Below are 12,841 nucleotides of genomic sequence, written 5' to 3'. Positions count from 1 at the left end.
GATTTCTGACTTGACCCAGTGCTGTACAAGTAATAGCAGTTACATCTGATTGCATGCTTTATGTTAGAGTGTAAATTTGATTGATACCTTTTATGACAAGTTCAAGCTGTTGCCTTCAGGTCGTCTATCCGAGTAACTGTTCATAACAAGTTGTGTCACTTTGTCGCTTGGAGACTCGCATTGTGATAATTAAAGGCCTGTAGCGTTCTCATGTTAAGTGTTACTTGTTGCAATTTGGTAATCACATCCTCAAACCACTGCTGCTGGTTGCTGTGCATGGCCACACTACACATACAACACAAAAAAATTCACCATGGTTAGATTTTTTCTAAGGAATCCATTGGTACCAACCATGTCGCGAAGGAGGTTAAATAACACTCCAAACTAAAATTTGGCGAGGAAAAACTGGCATGGCCATTTTCAAAGGGGTCTCTTGACCTCTGACCTCAAGATATGTGAATGAAAATGGGTTCTATGGGTACCCACGAGTCTCCCCTTTACAGACATGCCACTTTATGATAATCACATGCAGTTTGGGTCTTAGTCATAGTCAAGTCAGCACACTGACACACTGACAGCTGTTGTTGCCTGTTGGGTTTGAGTTTGCCATGTTATGATTTGAGCATTTTTTTTATGCTAAATGCAGTACGTGTAAGGGTTTTTGGACAATATTTGTCATTGATTTGTGTTATTAAATTATTTCCAATCATAAACTTATACATATATATGCATAAAGCAAGCATATTTGCCCACTCCCATGTTGATAAGAGTATTAAATACTTGACAAATCTTCCTTCAAGGTACATTTTGAACAGACAAAAATGTGCGATTGATTTGCGATTAATCCCAATTCAATATTTTAATCTCTCTCTCTCTCTCTCTCTCTCTCTCTCTCTCTCTCTCTCTCTCTCTCTATTGTAGTTTGATTCAATTTAATTTATGATGTGAGACAGATTATATCCCAGGATACAGATGGAACACATAACTGAATTTCAGCATCACAAACCACTTGACTTGTATGTCTTTGGCATGTCGAGGGGAAATAAAAAAAACATCTCAAATGCAAACGTAAAGTAAAACCATGCAAATTCCACACAGAACTGCTGAGTCACTATTTGATCTCCACACAACATAAATAAATGCTGGAGCACAGACTAAATGAAAATGCCTCATGAAAAGCACGGAGCAGATTTAGAGGCTGTCCCTTTCATTTTTTCTTGTTGTTGTTTGGAGTTAAAGGTGTAAATAAAGAGGCTCTGATCAGAATTTTAATGATCCTTGATTCTCTCCCCAAATGACCTCCTCTTATTAATGGGGAAAAAAACAAATTAAAGGAATGGAAGCCTTTCATTTGAAAAGCAACATTATTTGTTACGACCGTGGACTTTGTACCTACAGTCGCCTGATTCCATTTTTAACTTAATCAGTGGGTAATTATTTCTTGCATGCTTTTTTGTCATTTGAATGTTTTGCTGTCTATTTGATACTTACCATATGAAAGAAATATCCCGCTGCTCAAAATGTAGTCGAAGGCCAGGACACACTTTGCAAGAAATGTTTGTTTGTTTGTTTGTTTGTTTTTTCTAATATGTAAAAAGTCTTTAATCCATCTGTTTGCACATGTTTTTTTCTGACTTTGAAAAGATAAGAAAAGTTAGAAGGCAATAAAATCTAATATTAATTATACAAAACAAGAAAGAAAAAATGAAGACAATTTGAGCAGTGTGGAGTCAGTGTGATGTTTTTTTGGATAACAAAGCAGCCTGAATTTGCACTGCAAATAGAAAGCGTAAGGAGCAATGCAACTTGGATGGAAAAGAAAACCATCAGTTGCTTGTAATTTTGATGACACTAACAGCAATTACTAAGCTGAAAATTATTATAAATTATTACTGAAAATGCCATTTTCTTTACAAAATAACGTGAATGTGCACACTGCAGATGGGAAAATAACGTCACAGTTCCAAAATTTAGCACAACGTCTCTAGTTCCTGAGCTCATGACAGTGAAATGGATGGGTGTTTGTGTTCCCTGCTAGGTAACAGACTGAAGTTCACAACAAAAGGCTGTGCTACTAATGAGAGATTAAGACCTCCTCCTCTAAACAAAACCTCACCGGTTCTCGTGCACATTCAAAGCATTGGACAATGGCAACGCATCAAAACCACGAGAATCAGCCAGCCTCGGTGAATTTTACTCACGTGAACATTTGCTGGCTAAGCAACGGCAGAGAATTCACTAATGGAAGCTGTTAAATTTGATTTTGCTCTAAAAATAGTGCACAGTGCATTTTTCCCTCTCCCTAGGGTGTTGAGCAGTGAGCGAGCAGTGCAGGTGTGTTCTTGGGATATGTGCAATTGTGACTCTGAAAACACTCACATACACCTGATGAGCGCTACTGTAAAGAGTGTTTTTACTGCTAAAAATATAAAACGTCTTCTTGGGCTACACCACAAGCAGGCATGGGACAATATGAAAATTTCAGGTCAAAATGATCCTGCACAAAATAATTGCGATTCAAGATATTATCACAATACTCATCAAAATATGCTTAAAACTCTTAAAAGGGCACTACTGGAATCACTTTACCTTACATTTTAAGAAACAAATTATTTTATTGCATCACAGATAAGACACAAATCTTTCTTTAGTGAACATCCTTCTTAGTGAAAATCAATCAATCTTAAATAAGGTAATCATTAGTTGTAAATAAAGAATAAATAAATAAGAAAAATGAGTCTGTTCTTTCTTACATGGTAATTCCTGTATTTTCAAATCAGGCTCTATTTGTATTTCTCTACCAAGATAGCAACCTATAGACAGCTTTATCAGGTCACTCATGTGACAATATTCACGATTATCCCGATAATGGAATTCACCACGATCATTGTTTTTTATCGCAATCCGCGATAAAATCTCTTATCGTGCAATCCCTGACCACAAAATAACTGGCAATTTTCTCATGCAAGGTAATTCTGTATTGAAGCGACGCTGCATCTTTCCTCCGCTAGATACCCATCAGCAGATGTTTTGTTGATTGTGTAAAATGTTGTTTCAGGCACAGGTCCAAAATTGGTTTTGCACGAGCTGAGATGTAATGAGTGAACCAGCCCAGGCAATGTGAATTCATTTTCACAATTATTGCATTGTTTAGTTATCACTTGTCCCTCCATAAATGTGTTCATTTTCGACGTGAAACAGACAGCCCTCATCAAAAAATGATGTAGAAAAGCATTTGTCATTTATTCTACCTAATGCTGTTGCAAATATTATGTGATACTTGTATTAACTGACGATGTGATGTGCATGTAGAAAAAGTGTCAGAAGGTGCAAATTCCAATTTTTGCTATATATTCAACATGTAATTCTGCTCAGATAAATAAATACTTTTTTTATTCCAGTCTTTTGCTAAGACTCTACAGTGGCTGCTTGATTTTTTTTGTGTTCACCTCATTCATTACATTACTGATATCCATCCAAACTGCATGTGCATGCACTACCTTGGAGGTGGCTCATGTCTATGTCCAACTGCTTGACAAAGAGGAGATATAGATCACCACAGAAAGGAGAGTAGGGGGGTTGGGTGGGTGATAGTAAAACTGTAGACAAGCTGAAATAACAGGTAGACCGACAGCATGTATAGTTAGAATGATAAAGAGAGGACCAGACGCACAATAGAGAAATAATTAGGACAAGGCCACTGCTGTGCACGAATCCGTCGCCGCTTTCCCACAAGCACTCAACTGTGTCAAACAGCTTGGTCAATAATCTTCAGCAATTCCTGAGGATTAGAGTCTTATTACCGAGCACCGTCTGTCACACAGACCTCGGTGCCCAAAACAAGTCACTTCCTGGCTGTTTACTCCGGGTTTCATCAAATAAATAGGCATCTCACTTGGAAAAACTGACCACATTTGGTTGAATATGGTTCAGAATAGTGTTGTGAAAGTTTTTTTTATTCCCCATGGGTTGTTTTCACACCATATTTGTGGCCAAATGTGTGTTTATGTGTGTGTGCATGTGTGTGTGTGTGTGTGTGTGTGTGTGTGTGTGTGTAGGAGCAATCTAAAGAGGCTCTGTAAGTTGTGATTGACGGTAAACCGTTATGTAACTGTTAAACACATTTCATCCAGTAGCAAAATGTGAGAACCTATAATTTATAATTATCTATATACTCTTTGTGCAGTATTGAGGCACTTGCGAGCTGATTTTCTGTTTATATGTTGCATGTTTTTTTTATTAATATTCAAGTTATTTCAGTAGTTAAAGTGGCAATCCTTAAGATTTCAGTCCTGGTTGATTTAGAATTTCTATTTGAGTAATATTGTGTTCAGAGTTTAGCAGTCTGGAGTCTTTCTGTTCATACACAAGCATAAAAATAAAATAGAAAAAATGATATTTCAATGTATATAGCTTCAACTTTTCAGAATTGTGTGCATCATTTTTTTTCTATATACAATGGAGAGAAACTGTAATTTTAATTTTTGATAATAGTGCAAATTTTGTGGGCAATATAGGATCAATCACCACTGTGTTACCTCTTTCAGCTTTATGACTTTACAGACATAAATATTGGAAAAATATTCCAGATTACCATTTTAAAGAAAACAAAGCAGCAGTTTAGAATGTGTGCAGATTATGAATTGTGCTCTGCAACTTTTAAACCAGCAATATTGTGCTTTCTTTAGCTCGAGTGTGAAGCTTTAAACAAACAAATTGTAAACTTAATATCAAATAGAATCATTCTGCAACCACTGCCAAATAACGCACTTGTAGATCTGACAGTATAGTAAACGCAGTCCATTACTCATCTCCATCCTTCAGCGTCCTATAGTTTAGACAGAAGGGAAACATCCCCACAAAGTACCAAAGACCAAAAAAAGACCCCAAGTTGTTACCTTGTCCATGTATTCTGTCCACGGCAGCAGCGAGGACCAGAACCGCGAAGAGGGTCTTCAATTGACAGTCTCGTCTCATCCACATGTCTCCTAAAGTCGAGGTGTCTCTCCGCGCACAGCTACAGAAACACAGTCCTTGTGTTGAGAAAGAATACTTCCAGGGCTTAAAGAGCAAAAACAAAGCAAAGCGAGGACTCAAACGTGTCGCAAAACACACAACAGAGGAGCGCGGTTTAGCTGTGGCACTTCCTCTACAATTTTGCAGAGTGAAGACAGTCGAGAATTATCAAGTGAAACGCGGAGGTCCCTTTCCAATTTGGACGCTCAGTGAGCGGATTCCTGTCTGTGTGAGCGGTCGGCAGCACATGGAGAGGAGAGAGGAGAGGAGAGGAGAGAGGAGAGGAGAGAGGAGAGAGGAGGCAGCCGAGCCGAGAGCCAAGAGCCGAGGCTTCAGCACCACGGACAGCTCCTAGCGTCAGCTCCTGGAACAGCTCATGAAACAGCTCCTGACTTAGTTAGTTGAGGGAGTTCAAAGTGCTCTTTGCGAATTGAATTTCCTTTACATTCTTTGAGTTATTTTAAGAGCACAATCATCTTTGAGATATACATTTTTTTAAATGTATATGAATTATACGTGAAAACCCATACACAACTCCCTCCCTCTAAGTATTCCTTTCTTAACATGGTAGTGGGTAAAAAAAAAATAACTATATCTTGACAGAAGTTTTAAAAGTCAATCAAACAAATCTAATCTGCCTTACATTTTTTCCTCAGAAAAGTGTAAAAAATACAAACCAATAGAAAAAAATAATGCGCATGCTTCACTATGAATGGTCTCAAGACCAAAAAAAAACAATCAACACAGTCTATATATATAAATATATATATAAATAAATATATATATATACGTAATATATAAATATATTATCACCTATTTTAAGTCAAGTCAATTTATTTTTATTTGAATAGCCCAAAATCACAAATTTGCCTCAGGGGGGCTTTAAAATCTATACAGGATACAACACCCTCTGTCCTTTACAGTGCGACCCTCTCATCGGATAAGGAAACCCCCCCCCCCAAAAAAAAAAAAAAATGGAAGAAACCTCAGGAAGAGCAACAGAGGAGGGATCCCCCTTCCAGGATGGACAGACGTGCAATAGATCTCATGTGTACAGAGTAACAACATAATGAAAATACAGCATAGACAATCCATATGACAAAAATGAATACATATAATGTAAATATATGCAAAAAGGTGGATCCAGGAGGACGTCATGTCAAGCAGCTTCCTAGCGTCGCCAAACGGATAGAGCCAGAGCAACACAACCTCCCCTCCATGCCAAATAGATCGAGTCAGAGCAACACGACCTCCTCTCCACGCCAAATAGATAGAGCCAGAGCAACACAACCTCCTCTTCACACCAAATAGATCGAGCCAGAGCAACATGACCTCCTTTCCATGCCAAATAGATAGAGCCAGAGCAACACAACCTCCTCTCTGCGTCAAATAGAGCGAGCCTGAGCAACATGACCTCCTCTCCACGGCAAACAGATAGAGCCTGAGCAACATGACCTCCTCTCCACGCCAAACAGATAGAGCCAGAGCAACACGACGTCCTCTCCATGCCAAATAGATAGAACCAGAGCAACACGACCTCCTCTCCTCTCCATGCGAAATAGACATAACAGTCAGGTTCAAATCCACAGAAAATTATACATTTTGTAGGTTTACCTACCTGCTGTTTTGGCTCACTTATGATAAGCACCAGCACCAATATGAACACACACAGTTTGTGTATGTTCATATTATATTCATAGAGTCTCATTGAGATCAGCATCTCCTTTTCTTTTTTTTATACTTTCTTTGTTTCCCCTTTTTTTTCCCCTTTATGCAATTTACAGTTCATAATTACAATAGTTTATAAACCAATTTTTAAGTAGTTGAGCTTAGAAACAAACACAATAAGTACACTAGAGAAAATATCAGCATTTCAAATTGAAATAAAATTTAAAAAAAGAATAGAATAAAATAAAATAAAAAAAAAATTAATAATAATACAAAGAGAATCATCTCCTTTTCAAGACAGACGTGCACAAGAGAACATTGTGAAAAGGTGGCCTTTCTCCCTTTTCACAGGGCCCTGTTCCACAAAATTAAGTAAATTGTGTCTACTTAACTGTTTTCAGTCCAATGTTTCAGTTTATTTGATACAATGTCAAGTGTGTATAAATGGAACAAGCTTGTTTAGTTTGTTTTTTATGTGTTAATAGGATTTTATGTCCTGCCTGGGATGTTAGGGTAGATCAGCTGCTCAGCAGCTCAATCAAGGAAAGTGCAAACAGGTTTTCCTCATTATGTCCTCTTAGAGGGGAGGGGCTGGGCTCTGTTAAGATGTAGGAGGATATAGGTAAGATAGTGCTGCAGTAAATTACATTCTATAATGATTGGTGTGCTCATTGGTATGTGTGAGTGCCCCTAGATGGATTGAGATTTCAGCAGTAACTTAAAGATCTTGTATTAATAGTCTGTTCATTATTCTGTGTGAATTTGGATGCTTGCTCGGTTTAGCTCCCCCTATACTTACCTGGTCAGGTGGTAGGTTCCAGTTAGGTGAGGCTGAGGAGATAAAATCCCATTCACTGGAGGTGACAGCTTGCTGTGAGGTTGCAGCTTTCTTTTGTTTGGTGTTCTTTTGATTCAGTTTAAATGCAGTTTCATTGACTTCCCGGGTTTCATTTTTGCCCTTTGTTTCAATGAACTTTTGTTAATAAATTACTGTTTTTGTTTTTTTTCACTACTCCTCCTTTACAACTTGGTTCTTCAAAATCCCTTTTTAATGTTTTCCAGTGCCAAACCACCTCATCTGCCCTTTATATGGGGTGGCGGCGCTACAAACTTAATGCACTATGAACATGGACAGAAACACAACAACAAATACAGTTTACACACAGAGAACAGTGGTGACACATTAAGAAAATCAATTACAAGCATCACTCAAAGTGCCTGACAACAATATTTTAAAATCCTTGAAAGAAAAGTCTTTATATATTATAAATAATAAAACCATTTTTTTTTTCAATTTCTGTTTGAACATGCGGTATAAATAAAGTTGAAATAACCTATGACCTAACATTATAATAAATGTGTTTGATCAGAGATAATTTGGCATTTTTTGTGTTAGAGCTTTCATGATAAATGGTGTACAGACAAACTCCCCTCTGTCAGCAGGACCAACCAACCTTTTCATTTAAAACACAATGGTGAATGAGTAATTTATCATTTATGATAAAGCTCAGTACACTGTGATAGTCCTTAAAAGCCTGGCATAACATCAATGCTACACTAGACATGTTTCCGTTAAATAATAAATAACTTTGGAACCATTTGTGATTGAAAAAAAGCTTTGAATTGTGTTTGAACCGTCAGATTCCAGCCTGTGGGTCATCATGGCAAAATGTGTCCCTGGAGACACCTACTGTAGTGGGAACTACCAAAGAGGCGGTTTTGAGTACTTTGCAAGGTGTTTATATTTCTGTCTCTCTGTGGATCCCCCACCCGCACACACACTCACACTTTATACACTTTATTAGAAGAAGTGTGGAAGGGGCCATTGACCCCCTTACCTTATGCTCCTAGCCTGATTTGGCTTTGTGGCTGGCACAGAGAAATATCCAACAAATGGCTGTAACTCACTGAGGAAAAGGTATATTTAACCAAACTTCACAAGGAGCTCCAAAACACCTAAATAGAAATGGAGTTATTCAACAAAATGTCAAATATGGTATGCTCACACAAATATAATCCATGAAGAAAGGAAAGGGTAGTTTCCCCTGAATCATACTAGGTATAACACATGATACTGACTCAGCTCAGATTTGGCAAAAATATAAAACTTTATATGTCCTGGCGTTTCTTTATCGATGTAAGCTTTAGAGGGTTAAGATGGCGGGAGAGAAATACATGTGTACAGTATTACCATAAAAGACTGAATGATAGATTCCCACTAGCAGAAGAAAAACATGATTTGTTGCTTTACAGAATTTTGATGTTCCACATGGAGTCAGATACCTAAATATGTGTAATATCCGTATGCCATTGTCCATGCCACCATTATATTGCATTGCTTTTCTGATCCTACATTTAGCATACAGCATTCTGCCTAGTTTTTAGCCCACATGAGTCAGGACAGCAGCTGAATGGAGTTTTTTTTAGACCCATTCCCAGTACAGCTCAGACCCTGCTGTGCATGACGAACCCTGAGGTGAGACGGTCCTCAGGTGCTGGAAATAATCATGCCATGCTCTGAGTCTCTTAGGTCACTTTTTCTTTTTTCGTCCCTTTCCTAGGTTCAGTTTATGTCTCAGGGCTGTATCTATTTGCCAGTGATGTATGTCTGCCCGGCGCTTGCAGGAGAATTCTACTTTAATGAATAAAGTGGGGTGCCTAAATTGGTTACTGCGGGTAAAGCATTACCGGTAAATACAGTATTTTGGTCAGTAGCAGCAAGAGAAACCAAAACTGTGACAAAGATGTAACGTACAGTGAAAGAAATCCTCCAGGAGGTTTAGTCTCATGTGTGTAGGCAGGGCATGAGCAAGACGTCAAACACCTACAAACTCTAAGGGGTTGTCGTGTGGTTGACCTCTGACCTCTTTGTGGAGTCAAGTGAACATATCAATACAGTATTACATCATTGTTCTAGGTAATCAGAGTAAGGTAAGCTATTATAGATTATTTTAGCCAGCAAAGTAGTTGCTGCTTTCATTCATTAATAATCTCATTATCCAGTCTGAGTATGACAAAAGTGATTATTCGGAATTGAAATATGCTCTGCCCTTATGACACTAAAGTAATCAAAAAGTATAAGTAGATAGTATCTACTAGCTCATCATTACACCCCCTTTTGGTATCTAGGTCATATTAAACCTGCAGTATGCAAAAAAATGTTGGCATCATTGGGCATAAATTCCATGATAACCTTTCAGCATATTATAATTCAAGCGTTCTGAGAGAAAAGTAGACTTCTGCAACTCCTCATGGCTCTATTTTTAGGCTTTAAAAAATCTAGCCCATGACAGGAGACTTTAGCCAATAACAGGTCATTTCAGAGAGAGCGTTCCTACTGAGCGTTCCTATTGGCTGTGCTCCGGCTGGTGGGCGGTGCTTGGTATTTCCTCAACTGATTTTACAGACTTCATTTATGACTTCATTTTACAGTTAAACAGCACACTACAAGATGTTTCTGAAAACATTTGAGGTGAGAAATAGGCATTACTTTAACAGAATATTGATTCATATTTGATCAGCGTTGCCTAGTTTGACCGTTTCATCGGAGTTTGCGAGTGATTTACAGCTGCTCAGAGGTGGCAAGGCTCCAGCTTGTCTCTGATTGGTTGTTTTCCTCCGGTCTGTGAAATCTTGCAGATGCCGTGAGGAGCGCCGGAGGACACCGGAGGACACAGAAGCACAATTTTTTATCAGATTACCTGTTTCATGCACTACTGTCAGGATATAGTGACCGTTTTATAAAAAAAATAACATATTTGTTCCATTTCTACCCACTGCAGTTATAATATAGCCAGTAAAATAATTACTATGTGCCCGCATTCTGTTCATCCAGTCACTAACTTCCACATAAGTGATGCTTGAACAGTAATGGGTAAAACACGGCAACGGTTTAGAGTCTCCAGGAAAAAAAAAAGTAACAAAACAGATCAATTTTCAGGGTGTTTTTCTGTGCTGTTGTATTGCACCCTGTCGCTCGAACAGAAGAAGATACAGCAGGTTGACGTGCGCTCACAGGCAGCCCCGTTGTGCGAGACAAGGGCAAAAACGCTATCAAAATAAAAGCAATTAGAATGCAAGAATAGAGACGGGGACGGGAGGTGGATGAGGGAATAAAAGCACTGAGTCAGACGTCATTGACGCCACTAAAATAGTATGTGTAAGCAGATGCTATTTCAAAACCACTCCTAAAAATAAAAGGTGTACAGTGGAGAGGTGGGTGCTTACACACCTGTTCTCTGAGGTCGACATTATAAGTGTGATGTGTTATCGTCAGTTGATGGCGATGGGTGAATCTACCACCTTTTTGTCACACCTCCGCCACTTAAGACTCAGCTGCTTTTTGGACATTTTATTCATAAAATGTCGTCATTGACTCATTTTGTACTCTCCTTTATTCTCTGTCTCCTTTCATTGTTTTCCATGTTCTTTCAGGCACTATTTGACTTTGCCTCCCTCTGTCTCCTCTATCACTGCGCCAATGTCTCTTTTTCTTCTAAATTTATCTCTCTGTTCCACCCGCCACCCCACCCCTACATCCCCAAGCATGGGACACTCCTTGCATCACTCCCGTATGTCCCTCCGGCCCGACTCAGAAAAGGCTCTAATAGTGCAACTTTCCCTTTAGTGAAGCTCGGTGGAGCCATAAAGCAGCCCAGAGGTCTAGTTGGCAGCCAGATGGTTTCAGCCGAGCTTTCATTCTGCTAATGGGGAAGGGGGGCAAAGCAGTTAATGAAAATCAGACCCTTGAAATGAAATGACCAATGTACCAAGGTAATGAGGCACACATCGGCAGCGAGCCTTTACACGCATTAAGGTAATCTTAGATGGCAGGATTACGTAGAAAACATCTTATGATGACTGTTCATTAGACGGCTAAGGACTGACTGATTATCGCACGGCGTGTTCGGCAACAAACACACCGACTCAGAGCACTGTCTGTGATATTCAGATTGACTGGCTTTGGCTAAGTGCTTCATCAAAGTGAGGCTGTGTGCCAAATGCTATCAATGAGTCTCTCTGCCCACGTAGCATTACAACCTACAAATTACAGTCAGCGACGGCAACAATATCACAGTCACAGGACTCACAAATGCATGCGGGGCTAATCATCGTGCATTACATTTCACAGTGCAGAACCGTGACCCCTTTCAGCCAACAGTCGCAATTAGACTACTGGCCCAAAAATCTGTTCACTGTGATTTACTGCTATTTGTCTTGCATTAGGCTGTGCCAATCAGACTTCCGCTGCTAGAGAGGACGGGGATGTGAGAGATTTAGGGTTTGAAACTGAGGGATAGTATATACTATAGCAAATAATTTATACCTGAATCAGTACAGTCAGTGATAGCTTGTTTCCTCATCTGATGCAGCTCAATACAGCCAAAGTCCTTGGCTTTTTCTTTCTTTTTTCTTTCATTTTCAGGAGTTTTAGAAAAACATGTATCATTACCAGTGAAGCGCTTCCAACAGTCTTAATTATATAACTATAGCAAACAGTCAGAGAAGTCTGATCATAGAAAACTGAACAGCAAAGGCTGCCTCACACAGTATTGATTTCCTCCAAGAGTTTCTTTTTATGATTGCTGGAACGTGTATTTTTTTATTTTTCTTTCCAGCAATTGTCTACACCAAAACACCATTCAAAGAAACCGATTACCCATTCTTCACAGTAGTAAAATTATTGTTTTCATATATATTGACATACATACAAGGTTACAATGTGTTTTCTTTCTTTTTTAAATTGATTGATATTATTGAGTGTTTCATGTCAGCGTTGTCACCAGACGTGTGTCTTCATTTAAGAACAAGGCTTCGTTCTACAGAATAATGCAGGGACAGCTGGTAAATTGTATTACCTGTGGAATAGATAAGAAATAGCTGAAAACCTCTCTTCTGTTCCTTTCACTTTTTTCCCATTTAATGTGCATATCCTGTATATAATGTAATCATTTGCTGAACTGATTTTAGTAGTTTGACTAAATGTAGTTGTTGACAAGATTTACGTGTTATCTTTGGGAAAGAAAATGATTTGATTTTAATGACACGCTCTTCTATGACGATCTGTAAAACTTCACCTCAGAACAGGACAAACCGGCTGGAGTGTTTAATCCATATCCCTGAAGATGAGAGGCAGCAAATACAGGACCAAAACAGG

General features: G+C 38.8%; 1 protein-coding gene across 2 annotated transcripts in view; it reads right to left on the bottom strand.

The window, feature by feature from the left end:
• Positions 1-5,298, bottom strand: part of LOC119475568 (seizure protein 6 homolog) — a 138,053-nt gene extending 132,755 nt beyond the window's left edge. The window contains exon 1 of one of the 2 annotated variants that reach the window (XR_005203826.1): positions 4,899-5,298. The gene's annotated coding sequence lies outside the window, so the exon portion shown is untranslated. The remainder of the gene's footprint in view (positions 1-4,898) is intronic. The other variant, XM_037748401.1, reaches the window with a different exon arrangement.
• Between the last annotated feature and the right edge of the window lie 7,543 nt (positions 5,299-12,841).

Source organism: Sebastes umbrosus, chromosome 17 (assembly GCF_015220745.1).
Source record: "Sebastes umbrosus isolate fSebUmb1 chromosome 17, fSebUmb1.pri, whole genome shotgun sequence".
Taxonomy (NCBI): Eukaryota; Metazoa; Chordata; class Actinopteri; order Perciformes; family Sebastidae; genus Sebastes; species Sebastes umbrosus.
Note: the sequence above shows the minus strand (reverse complement) of the source record. Positions and strands in the feature narration are given on the sequence as shown.